Below are 13,845 nucleotides of genomic sequence, written 5' to 3'. Positions count from 1 at the left end.
CTCGCATTTCTCCTCATCACCCAGCAGTAGTCCTTTTTTTTTTTTTTTTTTTTTTTTAATTTCACCTTCTTCCTTTTTTTTTTTTTTTTTAAATAAATAGGACAGGGGGAATGAATGAGAGAGAGAGGGGGAGAGAAAGAAAGAAAACCAAAGGGGAGAAGAGACGGTGAGAAGGGGGGGGAAGAGAGACAAAAAAAAAAAAAACTCCTGGGTCACCTGTATGGAGAAAAAAAACAAACAAACAAACAAACAAAAACAAACAGAGGAGACAGCAAACAACAAAGAGCAACATAATAATAGAGAAAACAAAGCACCATCACAATAAACTAGCTAGTCATAGATATCAGTATTTACTAAGTAATAAACGATATTGTGCAGCACGCAAGATAGACAGCGCACAGTGTGCTTTGAGGCAGCAGCCAAGAAAGCTTTAGTCCGCGTCTGTGAATACCCATGTGTGCATACCTGTGTGGATCAGCATGCTTGCATTCCAAAGGTTTCTCCATGTAATGATCTGCTAGGGAGTGTGGGGGGGCCACAGCCCCGTCCTCCAGGGTGTGAAGCGGGTATGGAGGAGATCAAAACTCCAGACATCCAGAGGCCCCCAGAACACAAGAGACCATGGAAGACCAACAGAGGGGCAGCCGCGCCACTGTCCCAGTAAGAGCTGAGGAGAGTCCCAGATGAGGGCTCGCCCAGCAGCCGCGGAGCAGAAGTCAGGGGGAGTTGCAGTGACGCGCCCGTGAGCTCCGCCGGCCCCCAGCTGTGCCTGAGTGACCGAGCCCTAGGCCGAGAGGCCGGGGGCACCCCACCTCCAAAGGGGCCCGAGCGAGCCCCAGGCCCCAGGCCCCGACAAGCGGCCGCCAAGGAGTGAGCCGGTGTGTACCCGGACGCCCACCCCCAGACACAAAGAACCACCAACACACCGACACCTGAGGGAGTCCGCCACCGGCAGGGGAAGTGGTGGTGGGTGGAGATAGGCCTCCAAACCTTGGAGGGCCTGAGGTGTCCCCAGAGAGGTGGCGTCTGATACCCAACCTGACATATAGACACAGACATACAGGCACACACAGACACAAACATCCATTCCCACCCTCATGCTCTCATATGCACTCACTCCACACTCAACCAACGTGGAGACAGACATAAAGAGACGCTGTACACACAATCACACTCCCCAAGCGTACTCTACAAACCGGGTCTAGGTACCCTTGCCCCTGGAGGGGGGAATTGCACCCAGACCCAGGTGGTGTTACCCTTTTCCCTGCGGTGGGGAGAGGCAGACCACCCCGACTCCGCAGCAGCAGGGAGGCCCCACACCCCAGACCGCAGTCGGACGGCCAACTCCTCCTACTAGCCCTCCCGCTCCAGCAGGCCGCAGAGAATGGGGGTGGGAGAAGACTCCAAACCTCCCTCCACCCGCTCATTGTAGTGTTGATGCATATGTGTTCTAAGGTGCAATTAAAACCCAGGAGGGCATGGAGCTACCTGCCAAGGAGCAGCAGGTAAGCGCATAGTCCCTCCTGCTAACCCTCAATGACTAAGTGTATTTAAAATTGAGAGGTGGGCAACGACGTCAGGGGTGAGGTATACACCCTGATGGTGATTTGGACTCCGTGATTGTGCCCACCCCCAAGATCCTATATGTATGTGTAATGAGAGTGTGAATAATGTGAATGTCTAAGTTGTGGGATAAAATTGAGGCAGAGGCAGCCAGAAGGGGACGGGGGGGGGGGGGGGGGGGGGGGGGGGGTAGCCTCCTCTGCACCCTGGTGACATACCCCCACTCCAAGGCCCTGCATGTGTGGGTGGTTGTGGAGGAGCGGGAAGAGGGAGGCAGCTGGAGATGGGGAGGGAAGGAAGGGAGGGGCAGGTAACCCCTCCCTGGGGCCAGCTCCCCCGCTGACCCCAGTAGGCACTCCCACCCTCCGCGACCCGCCAGGGAAGGGGGGCCCAGGCCCATCAGACCGGGGCCCAGTGCAGTAGCGCCCCCCGGCTCCACAGAGCCCTGGACAGTCCACCCAACCCCACCACAGAGAAAACTGCACCCACCCCACCAACCACACATCTTCCAGACTACATAAGACGGTAAACGCCCAGGCTGAGATCTTCCTCCACCTCTCCTGTATCTCCCCCTCCTGCAGAGAGTTCCTGAGAGAAGAAAGCTCCTGCAAGATGTGACCATCCCCCCCACCAGTTGAAGAGCCCCCCAGGCGGCTCGATGCACCGGCGGCACCCTGCTCCAGGGCCGGGCCCCCATGCACCCACCCGCCCACAACCCCGGCAACACACCAACCAGGACCCGAGCCCCCGAGGCCCGGCCCGGGCCCCAGCCCAGAGACGGAGCGCCCCCAGAACCTCACGCCCATCCCGGACCCACCCAGGGGCAGCCAGGTTGCCAGGTCAGTAACCCGCGTCCGTCAGCACAGACCCTCCCCTAGCCCCGCTGCACGCAGCCGCGAGGAAACAGTCACCTGAGAGCCAACAGAGCCCTCAACCGGACGTGACCGCTACCCCGGGTTGAGCCCCCCAAGGAAGATGCCTCCGGGGAACCCCCCGACGCCCTAAGCCTGTCCCTACCCCCTCACCAATCACAACAGTGAAGGCGGGACCAAACTATGACCCCCCACCCCCACTAGGTGATGGAGCTGATAAAAGGGGCCCAGAGCAATTGATCTAATGTGGTGGCAGAGGCTGTGTCAAGACTAATGTAATCTAATAGATAATTTCTATATTGGTTAGAATTAAGATTATTTTTATTTTTCCAGTTCATGAGGACTGTTTTCTTGGCTATGCATAGGGCAGTGAAGATCATATGGGCTATATTCTTTTCTGAAGTGACATTATCTAAGCTGCCCAACAAACACACTAAGGGGGAGGTTGGAATGTTACATTTCAGACATTTTGATAAGTCTTCACATATCTCGCGCCAAAACTTTTGCACTGGTGGACAGAACCAAAGAGCGTGGATGTAATTGTCTGGTGTATTGCCTTGACAGTGTGAGCAGTTGTTGGAAGATGTAAAGCCCATCTTGAACATCCGATGACCTGTATAGTGCACTCTATGAAGTATTTTGTATTGTATTAATTGCAGACTGGGATTTTTAATTAATTTAAAAGTTTTTAAGCAAATCTGAGACCAGAAGTTTTGGTCTAGGTTGACTGATAAATCTGCTTCCCACTTTGCAGTAGGAAGGGATATTGATTCATCTAATTTAGAAAGTGTTCTGTATATTTTAGATAATAATTTGGGGGATTTAAGAGTAAGAAAATGTGCCGCACTTAGTGGTGTTTGTAATTCAACTTGACTGAGGTTAAATTTCTTTTTTACTATGGATTTAATTTGTTGATATTCTAAAAACCTTGTCTTGTTGATCCCATATTGTTCAACTAGTCTGTCAAATGGAATAAATTCTGTTCCCTCTAATATATGTTCTAAGTATTTAATTCCTTTACAACTCCATTCTGGGAAATTAATCATATTATTGTTTTGTAATATGTCAGGGTTATTCCAGATAGGTGTACGTTTGCATGGGATTAATGAAGACTCCGTTATTTTTAGAAACTCCCACCATGCTGTTAGAGAAAAGCTGATGTTGATACTTTTAAAGCATTCATGTCTTTTGATGTTTGAGCTAATAAATGGTAGGTCTGAAATCTCTAGATCCTTGCATAGTGCCTGTTCAACATCTAGCCAGGGCTCAACTAAGAAGGTATGTTTTAACCATTCTGAGATGAACTGAAGCCTGTTGGCTAAGAAGTATTGGTGAAAATTAGGCAGATCTAATCCTCCTCTATCCTTGGTTCTTTGTAGCGTTTTTAAGCTAATACGCGGGGGTTTATCTTTCCAAAGGAATTTGGAAATATATGAATCCAGAGATCTGAACCAATCTTGTGATGGTTTGTTAGGGATCATCAAAAATAAGTAATTTATTTTTGGCAAGATCATCATTTTTATAGTGGCGACCCTTCCCATGAGTGATATGGGTAAAGATTTCCATCTAGTCAGATCGCCTTCTACTTTCTTTAGAAGTGGGATGTGGTTTAGTTTAGTTAAGTCTGAAAGCTTAGGAGAGATATTAATACCTAAATATTTAATATTTCCGGATTGCAGTGGGGCAGAGGAAGAATTATGGAAGGAGCAGTTAATGGGGAGAACTGTAGATTTTGGCCAGTTAATTGAATAATCTGAAACTCTTGAAAACCAGTTTATTAAAGTAATTACCTCAGAGAGGTTGGTTTGTGTGTTTTGCAGAAAAAGCAACACATCATCCGCATAGAGACTGATTTTATGTTCTATGTTCTTACATTTTATGCCCTTAATTGTTGTAGCCTGTCTAAATGCTGCTGCTAGAGGTTCGATAAAAATTGCAAAAAGTGAGGGGGAGAGTGGGCATCCCTGTCTGGTGCCCCTCAGGAGACAGAAGCTGGAGGATGTCTGGTCATTTGTTCTGATACGAGCCGTTGGGGAATTGTATAATATTCTTATCCAGTTTATGAAAGAGTTTCCAAAACCAAATTTGTGTAAAGTTGCGAATAAAAATTTCCAATTAACTCTGTCAAATGCTTTTTCTGCATCTAGAGATAATATTATGGCTTCGATGTTTTTATCGTATGAGTAGTCTATTAAATTAAGTAATCTACGAGTGTTTGTTGAGGAGTGCCGACCTTTTATGAAACCAGTTTGGTCAGGATGAATTAAGAGGGGGGTCATTTTCTCTAATCTCTTTGAGAGAGCTTTGCAGATTATTTTAAGGTCTACATTTAAAAGAGAAATTGGACGATAGCTTGAGGGAAATAAAGGGTCTTTGCCTGGTTTTAGCAGGAGACTAATGTTGGCAGAATTCATATTTGGTGGTAGTCTGCCCTTTTCCTCGATTTCCTGCAACATGCTGTGGAATACTGGTGCCAAAATTGTCCAGAATTCTTTGTAGAATTCTGCAGGGAAGCCGTCTGGACCTGGAGCCTTATTATTGGGCATACTTATCAGGGCTTCCTGGAGTTCACTTGGCGTCAGTGGCGAATCCAATTCCATTGCTTGACTGTCTAGTAATTTTGGAAGAGTTACGTTGTCAAGAAACAGATCAATTTCATTTTTAGATGGGTTTATTTGTGGTGAGTATAAAGTTTCATAGAAATCCCTAAAAATGTTGTTTATTCTTCCAGGATCATATATTGTGTTCCCCGATAAATCTTTAGCAGCACATATAGTTGTTTTTTCTTTATTTATTTTTAGCTGGTTAGCTAGAAATCGACCTGATTTGTTACTGTGTTCAAAATTCTGCAAGCGAAGTCTTTGTATAAGGAATTGTGTTTTTTTATTAATAGTTTCATTTAATTCTAGTTTTGTTTTGCATATTTTGTTCAATGTTTCCTGATCTTGGTGGGACGCGTAGGCTTCTTCTAGTGATTTGATGTTTTTTTCTAATTCCTGAATATTTTTGTTTTCTTCTTTCTTTTTGTGTGATGAGAAAGAAATTATTTTACCTCTCATCACAGCTTTCCCTGCTTCCCATAGAACAGAAGCAGATATTCCGGGAGTGTCATTAAAGTCTAAATATGAAGTCCATTCCTTTTTAAAGTATTTAATAAAGTCTTCATCTTTAAGTAGTGATATATTAAATCTCCAGTTTTTACTTGGCGTAGTATTATTCTTGTGCATTAGTGTTAAAGATACAGGAGCATGATCGCTGACAGCTATAGGATGAATCTCAGTGTCTGAAATGTCACACAGCAGTGAGCTGCTGACCAAAAAATAATCCAGACGAGAGTAAGAGTGATGAACATGCGAGAAAAAAGTATATTCCTTACTGGTGGGGTGAAGAGAGCGCCATGCATCGCAAAGACCAAAGTCGTTCATATACTGTTTGATTATATTTGTGGACTGCCAATTACGCTGAGTTCCTGTTGTGTTGAGCCTATCCATTTCTTCATTTAGTCCAAGGTTGAGGTCACCGCCAAGAATGAGTGTGCAATCAAGGTGTTCAGAGAGTGCACTAAAAAAACCGTGGAAGAATGAGGGTTCATCAACATTTGGACCATATATACTAACAATACATAGTTTTTTGTTCAATATTGATAGTTTAATAATTAGAAATCTACCCTCTGGATCTATAACTGTATCGAGTACTGTAAAATTAACATTTTTATGTATTAAAATTGCTACTCCCCGTTGTCTAGAATTATAACCGGCTGCAAACACGTTAGGAAACTCAGGTGTTTTAAGTTCATTTAAACCTGTGACAGGTTTGTGAGTTTCTTGTAATAAAACAACATCTGCCTGTAGTTTTTTAAGCTGGTTAAATATTTTTAACCTCTTTCCTCTGGTGCCAGCTCCATTTACATTCCATGTGACAAACCTCAGCATGCCCTTAATTGTGCGTGTATGTTTAATGATGTATGCTGGGTGTTTCGTTTAGACAGGTGGAGAGAATATGGAAACATCCCTTGTTTGTAAATAGAAAGAGAAAAAGAAGTGTGGTGAGAGACTCCATAAGTCTGACTATGTGTGTGAATATTCACTAATATGAACAAGCGTGGCTTGCTTATGTGTCCTGCAAGTCTGTGCGTGCTGTGAGGCTGTTGTGAATGTGCTGCCGTTGAGCTGATGTGTTTGCGTGATCGTGTTGTGAAAATATGGAGAAATAGAGGGTGTTGTTTGTAGGTGAGTGGGGAAGTAGGTGACCACAGCAGTGAAAGACAAGAGAAAGAAAGAAACCACATGAACTGTGAGCGACAACAAAAAAAAGGAAACGAAACGGAAACATTCCAATTAAAGCAATGACGGAGGGTGACGGTGTTATATCTGCTATGACATCCTACTGATATTACTAGGTTAAACACATTTTAAAGGAGAAAGTGTGAATGAATAAGAAAAGAGTGTAGCGGGTTCTTATCTGGAGTGCAGTCAGTATAACCACGGTGTGGTGCCGGGGTCGCGGTACAGCTGTCCGTCCACGTAGAGCCGGTCCACAGCGATGACAGCACGGGAGCCTTTCTGGATAAAGCTACGTCGAACTGGGAACAGGACCTTGCGTCGTTCCAGGATCTCTTTGGGGAACTGGTCGTTCACGCTGAAGTCCGTTCCTTTCAGCTCTCTGCCGCGACTCTTCACCTGTTCCTTCTGTTTGAATTGACTGAATTTGGCCACAATAGGCCGTGGTCTCCCGGTCCGCGACCGCGCGCCCCCCAAGCGATGTACTCTATCGAAGTCGATGTTCTTTACGGTGTCCTCCGGCAGCTTCAGGTGGATTTTAATGAAGCTTTTCACCGTTGCCTCTGCGTCCTCTCCGGCAGTTTCTGGAATACCAGAAAACACAAGATTATCTCTCATGCTACGGGCTTGTAGATCGATAACGGACTCTTTTATTTTTTTATTTTCAATGTTTAGCTGGGTCACGTTATCGGTGAGAGATTTAACCGACTCCCGTAGCGTGGCATTTTCAGCGGCAAGCGTTTCCACCTGCCGCTGGCTGAATTCCAGGGATTCTCTCAGAGATTTAAATTCCCGGTGTAAGATCTCCACCAGGGACAGCCTCGCATCGAAACTGGACAATCGCTTGTCGATTGACTCCAGGATTTCTGCGATGTCTTTGCCGGCAGGCGATGTTGTACCGGGGGAGTCTGCCTGGCGACTTCTCTTCGATGACGGCGTCTCGATTTTGGCCGGGGAAGATGCACTCTGGGCCTTATGCATTACTAAATCTTGAAAACAGCGGTCGATGTAATCTTGGAGAGCGTCTAAACTCTCCCCGTTGTCCTCCAGGGTGTTAGAGATGATAAAACAGATGTTGTTAGTTATATGACAATTGATTAGTATATTTGGTAATACTGAAGCTTGGAAAACCTTTGTTAAACTCTATGCTACCATTTGCTTTTTCTCCGCCAAAATCTCCGGCGTCTGACGTCACCTACAACATCACTTCCGTCACTTACCTCACTTCCGTCCGTCACCCAGCAGTAGTCCTGTGGTAGCCGTTGGCTGCAGTATACGTGCGAAAATTGTGGAAGTGGAGTGGGTAGGGGTGAGCTGCCGTTTATTTTGATCACCCGTTTTCTCCTGTTTTTGAGTTGGTTAAGGAGGTCAGACTCTGTCTTTATTTTGACTTTATTTTGGTGAGGTCAGGGGTGCGGGATTTGTGTAGGTTTGTTTTGTTTATTGTTTTGGCCTTGGCTCACCCTGAAGTGTTGACACTCCCGTTTTGGTTCTCTTTATTCACCTTGTAAATAAATCACTTCACATCTAACGGATTTGTTGCGTGTGACTGCTTGGGTCTTGGGGAGGGAAGCGAGTGCCTCGCTCATGTTATGGCCTGGCCCTAGACGGGTCGTAACATGAATTGGGGGCTCGTCCTCTGCCTTTTTCTGTGGGTTTTTGCGTGTGTTTGGTCTGTTGGCGGTTTTCTTGGGTGTGGGGGTGGTAGGTGTGTGGAATTATGGAGTTTTCTTTGGATGATTTTGTTACTTCGCCTTCGTGGGATAGAATTGTGAAGTGCAGGAAAGCGGATTTGCTTATCATTGCTAGTTGTTATGACGTTCAAGTGTCCTATGGTGCCCGCAAAGCGGTGGTTAGGGACGCTTTGTGTGCAGAGTTGGTGGAGCGAGGCGTTCTTCCTGCCCCGCAGGCAGCTGTAGAGCAGTCTGATGGCGGGGGTGTGAAGGTGGCTCCGGAGGCTGAGCCGGGGTCGGATGCCAAAGGGCCTGTTAACGTGCTACCAGCCGAGGCGGACTCTGATGCGGCTGAGGCGGGCTCTGACACAGCCGAGGCGGACCCTGATGCTGCTGGGGTGAAGCCTGAAGCAGCTGAGTCTGGTATGGCCGGGGAACCCCTGGCGGGGCGGTCTACGGAAGATCTCCGTTTGACCCTCCATATTAGGGAGGTGGAAGCCCGTGCTAAAGAGCTTGAGGTACAAGCAATGCACCTCCGTGTCAGAGCTTTGGAGCTGGAGCGAAAGCCCTCCACATCTGCCTCTAGTCATCCTAGTACGTCCACCGCGGTCCCGACAGGTTTTGACATCACCAAACACGTTAAACTGGTTCCCCCGTTTCGTGAGGCCGAAGTGGATTCCTATTTTAACGCTTTTGAGCGTATAGCGGCCGCGTTAAGTTGGCCGAAGGAATTTTGGCCGCTGCTGTTACAATGCAAATTGGTTGGTAAAGCCCAGTAGGTGTGTACCAGTTTATCAATTGAAGATAGCCTGGATTATGACGTCATGAAGAAGACTGTGTTGCAGGCATATGAGCTCGTCCCAGAAGCCTACCGTCAAAAATTTAGGAAGTGTGAAAAAACCGCCAATCAGACATTTGTGGAGTTTGCCCGTGAAAAAAGTCGCCTATTTGAACGATGGTTGCAGGCCAGTAAAGCACAGGATTTCGAGGGGCTGAAAGAGCTTCTTTTGTTAGAGGAATTCAAAAAATGTTTGCCGGACCAAGTAGTTATTTATCTGAATGAGCAAAAGGTGCCCTCACTTGCTAAAGCGGCAGTGATGGCTGATGAGTTTACTCTCACCCACAAAACTATATTTTCAGCCGCTGTCTCACAGAATACTAGGGTGGGACAGGAAAGGAAGATAAAGTCACCAAAGATAGGACTGAAAGATAGACAGGAGGATGGTGTTAATCGCGACTGTTTTTATTGTCGCGGACCCGGACATCTAATCGCTGCCTGTCCTGCGCTCCGGAGGAAAGAGCGGTGCAAAGGCTCTAGAAATCCAGCGGGCGTAGGTCTCATCAAAGTTGTCCCTTTGCCTAAATCGCATTCCACTCTCACCCGTGATTTGCACCATGTGGATGCAGAAATAGAGCCACGTTTTAAACCGTTCATCACGAAAGGCTTTGTTTCTGTGACGGGAGAAGAGGGGGACAAAGTGCCTGTTACTATTCTTCGGGACACAGGTGCGCATCAGTCGTTTATGTTGGATAGTGTACTACCATTGTCAGATAAAACTGCTTGTGATTCGGATGTGTTGGTTTGGGGAATTAAGATGAGCGTTCTTCGGGCGCCGTTACACAAAGTCCATTTACATTCGCCCGTGAAAACGGGGCATGTCAAAGTTGCGGTGAGTTCCCAGTTGCCGATTAAAGGGGTTTCGTTTATTTTAGGAAATGACTTGGCTGGTGGGACAGTTTTCCCACCCCCTGAAGTGGTGGAAACGCCTATTTCTTCTGTCACCGAGGTTGCCGCCCCTTTGTTAAATGTGTTTCCTGTTTGTGCAATCACTCGTGCGCAGTCACGCAAATTTGATGACGTTATGGATGTTGCTGACACGTTTATGGCGACGCCAGACGAGAGAATATCTCCCAGCCGTGAGAGTGACAGAACAAAAAGCGATGTGAGGAAACTGATGCCAGAGCTGGATGAGAAATTGAATAGGGATGCATTGATAACCGCTCAGCAGAATGACTCATCACTGGCTCCCTGTTTTCTATCTGCAGCTAAGAGTGCAGGAAGTGAATCACCCACTTCTTATTTTTTGCAAGATGGAGTTCTTATGAGGAGGTGGTCCTCTGACCGGTGTGGTTTGCCTGGTGCTACGCAGGTGGTGGTGCCGAAGCCACATCGAGGGCAGGTGCTTAGCTTAGCGCATGATGCCAGCATGGCTGGACATCTTGGGGTGAACAAAACATATCATCGGGTGTTGCGCAACTTCTTTTGGCCAGGGTTGAAAGCTGATGTGGTGGCATATTGCCGTACCTGTACCACATGTCAGATGGCGGGGAAACCTAACAGACCCATTCCACCTGCTCCGTTACATCCTATTCCAGTAATAGGTGAGCCGTTTGAAAAGGTAATATTGGATTGTGTGGGTCCCCTGCCAAAAACCAAATCCGGACACCAATACATACTTACAATAATGTGTTCAGCAACAAGGTACCCAGAGGCAATTCCACTACGCACGCTGAAGGCAAAACCGGTGCTAAAAGCACTACTTAAATTTTTCTCTACTTTCGGACTTCCAAAGGTTGTTCAAACAGACCAAGGAACGAATTTCACCTCAAAAATGTTTGCACAGGTTGTGGAGGAGTTGCACATAAAACATGTAAAATCCAGTCCATACCACCCGGAAAGTCAAGGTGCTCTGGAAAGATTCCATCAAACCCTCAAAGCTATGCTGCGCAAGTTCTGCGCGGGGTCGGATAGAGAATGGGATGAGGGTCTGCCGTTATTGTTGTTTGCAGTCAGAGAAACCACTCAGGAATCCTTGGGATTCAGTCCGATGGATCTGGTGTTTGGACACGTGGTCCGCGGTCCCCTCCGCCTTCTGAAGGAGAGGTGGTTGTCAGAAACTTCTGAAACTCAGCATAATGTTCTGGATTATGTTAGCGGACTTCGGGAAAAGCTTCACCTTGCATGTCAGTTAGCTCGAGAGAATCTGTCACATACGCAAGCTAAAATGAAAACTCGCTATGATAAAAAAGCTGTTTGCAGAAGTTTTCAGCCGGGTGAGAAAGTGTTGGTGTTGTTGCCTGTGGTAGGGTCCAGCTTATCAGCTCAGTTCGCTGGCCCATATGTGGTGGAACAAAAACTCAGTGACAACAATTATGTGATCCAGACCCCAGACCGCCGGAGAAAGTCTAGGGTTTGTCATATTAATCTGTTAAAATCGTTTCACTCGAGGAGTCCTTCGGGTGCGCCGTCTCCAGTGTGCGCCGCTAGTACTGTTTCTCCCTATGAACCCTCTGATGACGGGCTACTCCAGAAAAGTGAAGCGCTGGGTAGCGGCCGGTTGAAAAATTCGGAGATCTTAAATGATTTAGACACATATTTAGTCCACCTGTCTGAACCCGCTCGAGCTGACATCACTGATCTGATAGAAAAGAACTTATCACTTTTTTCTGATCACCCTCGTCAAACTGCGGTCCTGTGCCACGATATTGATGTGGAAGGACATAAACCGATTAAGCAACATGCTTACCGAGTGAACCCAGTGAAAAGGGCGATAATGCAGAAGGAAGTTGACTATCTCTTAGAACACGGTTTAGCCTTTCCGAGCGCCAGCGCATGGAGTTCGCCGTGTGTGCTAGTACCAAAATCCGACAACACTCCTCGGTTTTGTAATGATTACAGGAAAGTTAACGCTGTTACCAAACCTGATTCATTTCCTCTTCCTAGAATGGAGGATTGTATTGATAGAGTGGGATCGGCATCGTTTGTAACCAAACTTGATTTGTTAAAAGGTTACTGGCAAGTACCTTTAACTCCCCGAGCCTCTGAAATATCTGCTTTTGTTACACCGGACCATTTTCTCCAGTATACGGTTATGCCGTTTGGGTTGCGTAATGCACCCGCTACTTTCCAGCGCCTTATGGCCAAAGTACTGGCGGGCGTGAATAACTGCGATGCCTACCTGGACGATGTTGTCATTTACTCATCCACCTGGTCTGACCACTTACAAACACTCTCTCTCGTTTTCAGCCGTTTTCAGGAGGCCTCGCTTACGTTGAACCTAGCCAAATGTGAATTTGGCAGAGCCACCATCACATATCTGGGAAAACAGGTGGGTCAGGGACAGATACTGCCGGTGACCGCGAAAATACAGGCGATCGTTGAGTTTCCAGTCCCACAAACGAGAAGGGCGCTGCGCCGATTTCTAGGAATGTGTGGTTATTATAGAGGGTTTTGTAAGAACTTTGCCACTGTCGTCGTTCCTCTCACCGATTTGATCAGTCCGAAGAAGCCTTTTGTGTGGACGCCTGTTTGTCAGACTGCTTTCGAGTCTGCGAAAGCATTACTGTGCAGTTCCCCTGTTCTTACGGCCCCGAATTTCATGTCCCCTTTCAAGCTCGAGGTTGACGCTAGTGTGGTTGGTGCAGGAGCTGTCCTTATGCAGGAAGACCATTGCGGCGTGGATCGCCCAATTTGTTACTTTTCAAAAAAATTCAACAAACATCAGATGAACTACAGTACCATTGAAAAGGAAGCCCTTGCCTTGTTGTTAGCCCTACAGCATTTCGAGGTGTATATCGGATCCAGCTCTATCCCTGTTCAAGTGTTCACTGACCATAACCCATTGGTTTTTCTCTCCCAGATGCAGAACTCAAATCAGAGACTTATGCGTTGGTCCCTTCTCTTGCAAGACTTCAACCTGCAGATTAGGCATAAGAAAGGGACGGAAAATGTCATCGCGGACGCCCTGTCGAGAGCAATTTTGTAGTCTAGGATTAAACACTAGAAGGATTGTTTAATTCTTATGGAAGGGGGTGTTACGAACTTGTATGTCCGTGTGTTTGTTTGTGCAGGTGCTGTGTTTTTGTCTATGTTAATTTAGCTGTGCCAGGTCCCTGTTCCGATTGGTGCGTGGACTTACTGCCCCGGCGTGATTGGATCCGCCCAGCTGGAGGACCCGCCCAATAAAAGGAGGCTGGAGTGCTACAGCGGGAGAGGTCCTCGCATTTCTCCTCATCACCCAGCAGTAGTCCTGTGGTAGCCGTTGGCTGCAGTATACGTGCGAAAATTGTGGAAGTGGAGTGGGTAGGGGTGAGCTGCCGTTTATTTTGATCACCCGTTTTCTCCTGTTTTTGAGTTGGTTAAGGAGGTCAGACTCTGTCTTTGTTTTGACTTTATTTTGGTGAGGTCAGGGGTGCGGGATTTGTGTAGGTTTGTTTTGTTTATTGTTTTGGCCTTGGCTCACCCTGAAGTGTTGACACTCCCGTTTTGGTTCTCTTTATTCACCTTGTAAATAAATCACTTCACATCTAACGGATTTGTTGCGTGTGACTGCTTGGGTCTTGGGGAGGGAAGCGAGTGCCTCGCTCATGTTATGGCCTGGCCCTAGACGGGTCGTAACATACTCCACAAAAAGTCTCATATTTGAATGCACACATTTCTTGCTGTGGGTGGCCCTG

The sequence above is a fragment of the Maylandia zebra genome, linkage group LG2, assembly GCF_041146795.1.
Source record: "Maylandia zebra isolate NMK-2024a linkage group LG2, Mzebra_GT3a, whole genome shotgun sequence".
Lineage (NCBI taxonomy): Eukaryota > Metazoa > Chordata > Actinopteri > Cichliformes > Cichlidae > Maylandia > Maylandia zebra.
Note: the sequence above shows the minus strand (reverse complement) of the source record.